The sequence below is a fragment of the Procambarus clarkii genome, chromosome 34, assembly GCF_040958095.1.
Source record: "Procambarus clarkii isolate CNS0578487 chromosome 34, FALCON_Pclarkii_2.0, whole genome shotgun sequence".
In the NCBI taxonomy this organism is placed as follows: Eukaryota; Metazoa; Arthropoda; class Malacostraca; order Decapoda; family Cambaridae; genus Procambarus; species Procambarus clarkii.
The window spans coordinates 35001954-35014182 of record NC_091183.1 but is presented as its reverse complement, the minus strand read 5'-3'; the positions used below and the strand labels follow the sequence as shown (position 1 = coordinate 35014182).

Below are 12229 nucleotides of genomic sequence, written 5' to 3'. Positions count from 1 at the left end.
CAACTATGGCCGGGGGTCACCACCACCACCACCACAACTATGGCCGTGGGTCACCACCACCACCACCACAACTATGGCCGGGGGTCACCACCACCACCACAACTATGCCCGGGGGTCACCACCACTACCACCACCACCACCACAACTATGGCCGGGGTCACCACCACCACCACTACAACTATGGCCGGGGGTCACCACCACAACTATGGCCGGGGGGTCACCACCACCATCACAACTATGGCCGGGGGTCACCACCACCCCCACCACAACTATGGCCGGGGTGTCACCACCACCCCCACCACAACTATGGCCGGGGGGTCACCACCACCACCACCACCACCACCACCACAACTATGGCCGGGGGGTCACCACCACCACTACTATGGCCGGGGGTCACCACCACCATCACTACTATGGCCGGGGGGACACCACCACCCCCACTACTACTATGGCCGGTGGGTCACCACCACCACTACTATAGCCGGGGGTCACCACCACCACTACTATAGCCGGGGGGTCACCACCACCCCCACTACTATGGCCGGGGGTCACCACCACCACTACTATAGCCGGGGGGTCACCACCACCACTACTATGGCCGGGGGTCACCACCACCACTACCATGGCCGGGGGTCACCACCACCACTACTACTATGGCCGGGGGTCACCACCACCACCACTACTATGACCGGGGGGTCACCTCCATCACCACCACCACCACTACTATGGCCGGGGGTCACCACCACCACCACCACTACTACTATGGCCGGGGGGTCACCACCACCACCACTACTATGGCCGGGGGGTCACCACCACCACCACCACAACTATCACCGGGGGTCACCACCACCACCACCACTACTATGGCCGGGGGTCACCACCACCACCACCACTACTATGGCCGGAGGGTCACCACCTCCACCACCACCACCACCACTACTATGGCCGGAGGGTCACCACCTCCACCACCACCACTACTATGGCCGGGGGGTCACCACCACCACTACTATGGCCGGGGGGTCACCACCACCACTACTATGGCCGGGGGGTCACCACCACCACTACTATGGCCGGGGGGTCACCACCACCACTACTATGGCCGGGGGGTCACCACCACCACTACTATGGCCGGGGGGTCACCACCACCACTACTATGGCCGGGGGGTCACCACCACCACTACTATGGCCGGGGGGTCACCACCACCACTACTATGGCCGGGGGGTCACCACCACCACTACTATGGCCGGGGGGTCACCACCACCACCACCACCACCACCACTACTATGGCCGGGGGGTCACCACCACCACCACCACCACACCACTACTATGGCCGGGGGTCACCACCACCACAACTATGGCCGGGGGTCACCACCACCACCACAACTATGGCCGGGGGTCACCACCACCACCACCACCACAACTATGGCCGTGGGTCACCACCACCACCACCACAACTATGGCCGGGGGTCACCACCACCACCACAACTATGCCCGGGGGTCACCACCACTACCACCACCACCACCACAACTATGGCCGGGGTCACCACTACCACCACCACAACTATGGCCGGGGGTCACCACCACAACTATGGCCGGGGGGTCACCACCACCATCACAACTATGGCCGGGGGTCACCACCACCACCACCAAAACTATGGCCGGGGTGTCACCACCACCCCCACCACAACTATGGCCGGGGGGTCACCACCACCACCACCACAACTATGGCCGGGGGGTCACCACCACCACTACTATGGCCGGGGGTCACCACCACCATCACTACTATGGCCGGGGGGACACCACCACCCCCACTACTACTATGGCCGGTGGGTCACCACCACCACTACTATAGCCGGGGGTCACCACCACCACTACTATAGCCGGGGGGTCACCACCACCACTACTATGGCCGGGGGTCACCACCACCACTACTATAGCAGGGGGGTCACCACCACCACTACTATGGCCGGGGGTCACCACCACCACTACCATGGCCGGGGGTCACCACCACCACTACTACTATGGCCGGGGGTCACCACCACCACCACTACTATGACCGGGGGGGTCACCACCATCACCACCACCACCACTACTATGGCCGGGGGTCACCACCACCACCACCACTACTACTATGGCCGGGGGGTCACCACCACCACCACTACTATGGCCGGGGGGTCACCACCACCACCACCACAACTATCACCGGGGGTCACCACCACCACCACCACCACCACCACTACTATGGCCGGGGGTCACCACCACCACCACCACTACTATGGCCGGGGGGTCACCACCACCACTACTATGGCCGGGGGTCACCACCACCACTACCATGGCCGGGGGTCACCACCACCACTACTACTATGGCCGGGGGTCACCACCACCACCACTACTATGACCGGGGGGGTCACCACCATCACCACCACCACCACTACTATGGCCGGGGGTCACCACCACCACCACCACTACTACTATGGCCGGGGGGTCACCACCACCACCACTACTATGGCCGGGGGGTCACCACCACCACCACCACAACTATCACCGGGGGTCACCACCACCACCACCACCACCACCACTACTATGGCCGGGGGTCACCACCACCACCACCACCACTACTATGGCCGGGGGGTCACCACCACCACTACTATGGCCGGGGGGTCACCACCACCACTACTATGGCCGGGGGGTCACCACCACCACTACTATGGCCGGGGGGTCACCACCACCACTACTATGGCCGGGGGGTCACCACCACCACTACTATGGCCGGGGGGTTACCACCACCACCACCACTACTATGGCCGGGGGGTCACCACCACCACCACCACCATTATTATGGCCGGGGGGTCACCACCACCACCACCACCACAACTATCGCCGGGGGTCACCACCACCACCACCACTACTATGGCCGGGGGGTCACCACCACCACTACTATGGCCGGGGGTCACCACCACCACCACCACCACTACTATGGCCGGGGGTCACCACCACCACCACTACTATGGCCGGGGGTCACCACCACTACTATGGCCGGGGGTCACCACCAACACCACTACTATGGCCGGGGGTCACCACCACCACCACTACTATGGCCGGGGGTCACCACCACCACCACTACTATGGCCGGGGGTCACCACCACCACCACTACTATGGCCGGGGGTCACCACCACCACCACTACTATGACCGGGGGTCACCACCACCACAACTATGGACGGGGGTCACCACCACCACCACAACTATGGCCGGGGGGTCACCACCACCAACACAACTGTGACCGGGGGTCACCACCACCACCACTACTATATATGGCCGGGGGTCACCACCACCACCACTACTATGGCTGGGGGTCACCACCACCACCACTACTATGGCCGGGGGTCACCACCACCACCACAACTATGGCCGGGGGTCACCACCACCACCACTACTATGGCGGGAGGTCACCACCACCACCACCACCACTACTATGGCCGGGGGTCACCACCACCACCACTACTATGGCCGGGGGTCACCACCACCACCACCACTACTACTATGGCCAGGGGTCACCACCACCACCACAACTATGACCAGGGGTCACCACCACCATCACTACTATAGCCGGGGGTCACCACCACCACCACCACTACTACTATGGCCGGGGGTCACCACCACCACCGCAACTATAGCCGGGGGTCACCACCACCACCACCACAACTATGGCCGGGGGTCAGCACCACCACCACTACTATGGCCGGGGGTCACCACCACCACCACCATAACTATGGCCGGGGGTCACCACCACACCACTACTATGGCCGGGGGTCACCACCACCACAACTATGGCCGGGGTTCACCACCGCCATCACCACCACAACTATGGCCGGGGGTCACCATCACCACCACCACAACTATGGCCGTGGGTCACCACCACCACCACCACAACTATGGCCGGGGGTCACCACCACCACCACAACTATGCCCGGGGGTCACCACCACTACCACCACCACCACCACAACTATGGCCGGGGTCACCACCACCACCACCACCACCACCACAACTATGGCCGGGGGTCACCACCACAACTATGGCCGGGGGGTCACCACCACCACGACAACTATGGCCGGGGGTCACCACCACCACCACCACAACTATGGCCGGGGTGTCACCACCACCCCCACCACAACTATGGCCGGGGGGTCACCACCACCACCACCACCACAACTATGGCCGGGGGGTCACCACCACCACTACTATGGCCGGGGGTCACCACCACCATCACTACTATGGCCGGGGGGTCACCACCACCCCCACCACTACCATGGCCGGTGGGTCACCACCACCACTACTATAGCCGGGGGTCACCACCACCACTACTATAGCCGGGGGGTCACCACCACCACTACTATGGCCGGGGGTCACCACCACCACTACCATGGCCGGGGGTCACCACCACCACCACTACTACTATGGCCGGGGGTCACCACCACCACCACTACTATGACCGGGGGGTCACCACCACCACCACTACTATGACCGGGGGGTCACCACCACCACCACCACTACTATGGCCGGGGGTCACCACCACCACCACCACTACTACTATGGCCGGGGGGTCACCACCACCACCACAACTATCACCGGGGGTCACCACCACCACCACCACAACTATGGCCGGGGGTCACCACCACCACCACCACCACTACTATGGTGGGGGGTCACCACCACCACCACCACCACTACTATGGCCGGGGGGTCACCACCACCACCACCACTACTATGACCGGGGGGTCACCACCACCACCACCACCACCACCACAACTATCGCCGGGGGTCACCACCACCACCACCACTACTATGGTCGGAGGGTCACCACCACCACCATAACTATGGCCGGGGGTCACCACCACCACCACCACTACTATGGCCGGGGGTCACCACCACCACCACTACTATGGCCGGGGGTCACCACCACCACCACTTCTATGGCCGGGGGTCACCACCACCACCACTACTATGGCCGGGGGTCACCTCCACCACCACTACTATGGCCGGGGGTCACCACCACCACCACTACTATTGCCGGGGGTCACCACCACCACCACTACTATGGCCGGGGGGTCACCACCACCACCACTACTATGGCCGGGGGGTCACCACCACCACTACTATGGCCGGGGGTCACCACCACCACCACCACTACTATGGCCGGGGGGTCACCACCACCACTACTATGGCCGGAGGGTCACCACCACCACCACAACTATCGCCGGGGGTCACCACCACCACCACCACTACTATGGCCGGGAGGTCACCACCACCACCACTACTATGGCCGGGGGTCACCACCACCACCACCACTACTATGGCCGGGGGTCACCACCACCACCACTACTATGGCCGGGGGTCACCACCACCACCACTACTATGGCCGGGGGTCACCACCACCACCACTACTATGGCCGGGGGTCACCACCACCACCACTACTATGGCCGGGGGTCACCACCACCACTACTAATATGGCCAGGGATCACCACCACCACCACTACTATGGCCGGGGGGTCACCACCACCACCACTACTATGGCCGGGGGGTCACCACCACCACCACCACAACTATCACCGGGGGTCACCACCACTACTATGGCCGGGGGTCACCACCACCACCACTACTATGGCCGGGGGTCACCACCACTACTATGGCCGGGGGTCACCACCACCACCACTACTATGGCCGGGGGTCACCACCACCACCACTACTATGGCCGGGGGTCACCACCACCACCACTACTATGGCCGGGGGTCACCACCACCACCACTACTATGGCTGGGGGGTCACCACCAACACCACCACCACTACTATGGCCGGGGGGTCACCACCACCACTACTATGGCCGGGGGTCACCACCACCACTACTATGGCCGGGGGTCACCACCACCACCACTACTATGGCCGGGGGTCACCACCACCACCACTACTATGGCCGGGGGTCACCACCACCACCACCACTACTATGGCCGGGGGTCACCACCACCACCACCACTACTATGGCCGGGGGTCACCACCACCACCACTACTATGGCCGGGGGGTCACCACGACCACTACTACTATGGCCGGGGGGTCACCACCACCACCACTACTATGGCCGGGGGTCACCACCACCACCACTACTATGGCCGGGGGTCACCACCACCACCGCTACCATGGCCGGGGGTCACCACCACCACCACTACCATGGCCGGGAGTCACCACCACCACCACTACCATGGCCGGGGGTCACCACCACCACTACTATGGCCGGGGGTCACCACCACCGCTACTATGGCCGGGGGGTCACCACCACCACCACTACTATGGCCGGGGGGTCACCACCACCACTACTATTGCCGGGGGGTCACCACCACCACTACTATGGCCGGGGGTCACCACCACCATTACCATGGCCGGGGGTCACCACCACCACTACTACTATGGCCGGGGGTCACCACCACCACCACTACTATTGCCGGGGAGTCACCACCACCAGCACCACCACCACTACTATGGCCGGGGGTCACCACCACCACCACCAGTACTACTATGGCCGGGGGGCCACCACCACCACCACTACTATGGCCGGGGGGTCACCACCACCACCACCACAACTATCACCGGGGGTCACCACCACCACCACCACCACTACTATGGCCGGGGGTCACCACCACCACCACCACTACTATGGCCGGGGGGTCACCACCACCACCACTACTATGGCCGGGGGGTCACCACCACCACTACTATGGCCGGGGGGTCACCACCACCACTACTATGGCCGGGGGGTCACCACCACCACTACTATGGCCGGGGGGTCACCACCACCACTACTATGGCCGGGGGGTCACCACCACCACTACTATGGCCGTGGGGTCACCACCACCACCACTACTATGACCGGGGGTCACCACCACCACTACTATGGCCGGGGGTCACCACCACCACTACTATGGCCGGGGGTCACCACCACCACCACCACCACTACTATGGCCGGGGGGTCACCACCACCACCACCACTACTATGGCCGGGGGGTCACCACCACCACCACCACTACTATGGCCGGGGGGTCACCACCACCACCACCACAACTATCGCCGGGGGTCACCACCACCACCACCACTACTATGGCCGGGGGGTCACCACCACCACTACTATGGCCGGGGGTCACCCCCACCACCACCACTACTATGGCAGGAGGTCACCACCACCACCACTACTATGACCGGGGGTCACCACCACCACCACTACTATGGCCGGGGGTCACCACCACCACCACTACTATGGCCGGGGGTCACCACCACTACTATTTCCGGGGGTCACCACCACCACCACTACTATGGCCGGGGGTCACCACCACCACCACTACTATGGCCGGGGGGTCACCACCACCACCACTACTATGGCCGGGGGTCACCACCACCACAACTATCACCGGGGGTCACCACCACCACCACCACCACCACTACTATGGCCGGGGGGTCACCACCAACACCACCACCACTACTATGGCCGGGGGGTCACCACCACCACTACTATGGCCGGGGGTCACCGCCACCACTACTATGGTCGGGGGTCACCACCACCACCACTACTATGGCCGGGGGTCACCACCACCACCGCTACTATGGCCGGGGGTCACCACCACCACCACTACTTTGGCCGGGGGGTCACCACGACCACTACTACTATGGCCGGGGGGTCACCACCACCACCACTACTATGGCCGGGGGTCACTACCACCACCACCACCACCACCACTACTATGGCCGGGGGCCACCACCACCACCACTACTATCGCCGGGGGTCACCACCACCACCACTACTATGGCCGGGGGGTCACTACCACAACTACTACTATGGCCGGGGGTCACCACCACCACTACTACTATGGCCGGGGGTCACTACCACCACCACCACTACTATGGCCGGGGGTCACCACCTTCACCACTACTACAACCGGGGGGTCACCACGACCACTACTACTATGGCCTGGGGTCACCACCACCACCACCACCACAACTATGGCCGGGGGTCACCACCACCACAACTATGGCCGGGGGTCACCACCACCACCACCACTACTACTATGGCCGGGGGTCACCACCACCACCACAACTATGGCCGGGAGTCACCACCACCACCACCACAACTATGGCCGGGGGTCACCACCACCACCACCACTACTACTATGGCCGGGGGTCACCACCACCACCACTACTATGGCCGGGGGTCACCACCACCATCTCTACTATAGCCGGGGGTCACCACCACCACTACTATGGCCAGGGGGTCACCACCACCACCACTACTATGGCTGGGGGTCACCACCACCATCACTATTATAGCCGGGGGGTCACCACCACCACCACTACTATAGCCGGGGGTCACCACTACCACCACTATTCTGGCCGGGGGCCACCACCACCACCACTACTATAGCCGGTGGTCACCACCATTACCACCACCACAACTATTGCCGGGGGTCACCACCACCACAACTACTATGGCCGGGGGTCACCACCACCACCACCACCACCACTACTATGGCTGGGGGTCACCACCACCACCACTACTATGGCCGGGGGGTCACCACCACCACCACTACTATGGCCGGGGGGTCACCACCACCACTACTACTATGGCCGGGGGTCACCACCACCACCACCACCACCACTACTATGGCCGGGGGTCACCACCACCACCACTACTATGGCCGGGGGTCACCACCACCACCACCACCACTACTATGGCCGGGGGTCACCACTACTATGGCCGGGGGGTCACCACTACCACTACTACTTTGGCCGGGGGGTCACCACCACCACCACCACCACTACTATGGCCGGGGGTCACCACCACCACCACTACTATGGCCGGGGGGTCACCACCACCACAACAACTATGGCCGGGGGTCACCACCACCACCACTACTATGGCCGGGGGGTCACCACCACCACCACTACTATGGCCGGGGGGTCACCACCACCACTACTATGGCCGGGGGCACCACCACCACCACTACTATGGCCGGGGGGTCACCACCACCACCACTACTATGGCCGGGGGGTCACCACCACCACCACTACTATGGCCGGGGGGTCACCACCACCACCACTACTATGGCCGGGGGGTCACCACCACCACCACTACTATGGCCGGGGGTCACCACCACCACCACTACTATGGCCGGGGGGTCACCACCACCACCACTACTATGGCCGGGGGGTCACCACCACCACTACTATGGCCGGGGGTCACCACCACCACCACAACTGTGGCCGGGGGGTCACCACCACCACCACCACAACTATGGCCGGGGGGTCACCACCACCACCACTACTATGGCCGGGGCGTCACCACCACCATCACCACTACTATGGCCGGGGGGTCACCACCACCACTACTATGGCCGGGGGGTCACCACCACCACCACTACTATGGCCGGGGGTCACCACCATCACAACTACTATGGCCGGGGGTCACCACCACCACCCACTACTATGGCCGGGGGTCACCACCACCACCACTACTACTACTATGGCCGGGGGTCACCACCACCACCACTACTATGGCCTGGGGGTCACCACCACCACCACCACTACTCTAGCCGGGGGTCACCACTACCACCACCACTACTATAGCTGGGGGTCACCACCACCACCACTACTATGGCCGGAGGGTCATCACCACCACTACTATAGCTGGGGGTCACCACCACTACTATGGCCGGGGGTCACCACCATCACCACCACTACTATGGCCTGGGTGTCACCACCACCACTACTATGGCCGGGGGTCACCACCACCACCACTACTATGGCCTGGGGGTCACCACCACCACCACCACTATAGCTGGGGGTCACCATCACCACAACTACTATGGCCGGGGGTCACCACCATCATCACCACAACTACTATGGCCGGGGGTCACCACCACCATCACCACAACTACTATGGCCGGTGGTAGGAGGGGGTCACCACTACTATGGCCGGGGGGGGAGGGGGTCACCACTACTATGGCCGGGGGGGGGATAAGATAATGGTCCACATGTTGTACTTCTGTCATTTGTCCATCGTCTTGTAAGGAAAGAATTGGTTACGAAAGAAATAATCTAGCGTATCTAATCCTATCCAACGTATCCTGGGCCCTAACCTTGTTACTCATAGGATAGGTATAGTTTGGGAGTGGAATATGTTTGGTTAGCCCTGGATAGGTTGTCTTTAGCTTGTCTTAACTTGCTATTGTTAATATTAGACTTCCAAAACAGTCTTCTGTTGTCAAAAATACGTTATGGAGAAGTTATGACTAATGTATAATAATAATAACACGCAATACATGTATAATAATAATAATAATACACAGTATTATGTATAATAATAATACACACGGATATCACTGTAACGTTATATATCAAGTTCAGTGATATATGAAACGCTCAAATATATATATATATATATAAAATGATATATTAGTGATTAATCAAATGTTCATTTGATATATAACGTTATTGCAATTTCTGTGTGTACTGAAGTCAGAGGTAGAACTATTGGTTGACAGAGCCAGATGGCATTGGGGGGGGGGATTGTGTGATACCTCGGTTAGGCTTCAGTGGAATCCTCTGGAATCCTCGTGGGTGCAATAGTGCTCTAGGTTACAATTCTATTGACCATGCGGTGGTACAGTTGACTATAGTGCGCGTCTGGGAACATCCAGCGCGTAGGTTCAAATCCTCATCAAGTCCCTTGTGGATTCGTTCAAATAATAATTTATTTATAATATAGTGGCTGAACTAGAGTGACTACTTGGTGGAGTATATGTGTGTGACGCGCGACTGTGTGTGTGTGTGTGTGTGTGTGTGAGTGTGAGTGTGAGTGTGAGTGTGAGTGTGAGTGTGTGTGTGTGTGTGTGTGTGTGTGTGTGTGTGTGTGTGTGTGTGTGTGTGTGTGTGTGTGTGCGAGGGTACTAGAGAATGGCTTCCATCCTACACCCCACCAGCATTATGGTTCATCCTATAATACTGTTATCTGGCTTAGTCATTCCTGAGTAGCTGTGCGACGTGCTGCTACGGTTCGCAACCCATAACAGTTGGCTTGTGTTGTGTTGTTGGTAAGGTGAACAGTCTGTCGGTATTATATATTGTTATTTTGTTTGTAGGTGTGCGTACTGTGAATGTTTGTTGGTGTGTGCGTACTGTGAATGTTTGTTGGTGTGTGTGTACTGTGAATGTTTGTTGGTGTGTGTGTACTGTGAATGTTTGTTGGTGTGTGTGTACTGTGAATGTTTGTTGGTGTGTGTGTACTGTGAATGTTTGTTGGTGTGTATGTACTGTGAATGTTCGTTGACATACGTACTGTGAATGTTTGTTGACATGCGTACTGTGAATGTTTGTTGACATGCGTACTGTGAATGTTTGTTGACATGGGTACTGTGAATGTTTGTTGGTGTGTGTGTACTGTGAATGTTTGTTGACATGCGTACTGTGAATGTTTGTTGACATGCGTACTGTGAATGTTTGTTGGTGTGTGTACTGTGAATGTTTGTTGACATGCGTACTGTGAATGTTTGTTGACATTGGTACTGTGAATGTTTGTTGGTGTGTGTACTGTGAATGTTGACATGCGTACTGTGAATGTTTGTTGACATGCGTACTGTGAATGTTTGTAGGTGTGCGTACTGTGAATGTTTGTTGGTGTGTGTACTGTGAATGTTTGTTGGTGTGTGTACTGTGAATGTTTGTTGGTGTGTGTACTGTGAATGTTTGTAGGTGTGCGTACTGTGAATGTTTGTTGGTGTGTGTACTGTGAATGTTTGTCGACGTGCGTACTGTGAATGTTTGTTGGTGTGCGTACTGTGAATGTTTGTTGACATGCGTACTGTGAATGTTTGTAGGTGTGCGTACTGTGAATGTTTGTTGACATGCGTACTGTGAATGTTTGTTGGTGTGTGTACTGTAAATGTTTGTTGGTGTGTGTACTGTGAATGTTTGTTGGTGTGTGTACTGTGAATGTTTGTAGGTGTGCGTACTGTAAATGTTTTTTGGTGTGTGTACTGTGAATGTTTGTTGACATGCGTACTGTGAATGTTTGTAGGTGTGCGTACAGTGAATGTTTGTTGACATGCGTACTGTGAATGTTTGTTGACATGCGTACTGTGAATGTTTGTCGACGTGCGTGCTGTGAATGTTTGTTGGTGTGTGTACTGTG

The 12229-nt window shown here is 59.4% G+C and overlaps 1 protein-coding gene across 3 annotated transcripts in view; it reads left to right on the top strand.

Moving 5' to 3' along the window:
- The window catches only part of LOC123762018 (post-GPI attachment to proteins factor 2-like), a 289172-nt gene that overhangs the window by 7874 nt on the left and 269069 nt on the right, over positions 1-12229 (top strand). The gene's annotated exons all lie outside the window — the stretch shown is intronic.